The following is a 214-nucleotide window of genomic DNA, read 5'->3' as shown; positions in this document are numbered from 1 at the left end:
ACACACACACACACACACGCACACACACACACACACCACACGCGCGCGCGCGCACACACAGTCTAGCCAGCGAAGCGAGAAATAACTGCAAATAACGTTCGGGGATTACTCAGTTACCGCGATACACTTGTACTCCGGTACTCTGGATCCTTCCATCGTGGCCCGTGTTGCAGTAACTAGGTTTCCACTTCCTATCTGATGTACAGAGAGAGAG

Source organism: Trachymyrmex septentrionalis, unplaced genomic scaffold, assembly GCF_001594115.1.
Source record: "Trachymyrmex septentrionalis isolate Tsep2-gDNA-1 unplaced genomic scaffold, Tsep1.0 scaffold19, whole genome shotgun sequence".
Classification (NCBI taxonomy): domain Eukaryota; kingdom Metazoa; phylum Arthropoda; class Insecta; order Hymenoptera; family Formicidae; genus Trachymyrmex; species Trachymyrmex septentrionalis.
This window is presented reverse-complemented; position numbering follows the sequence as displayed.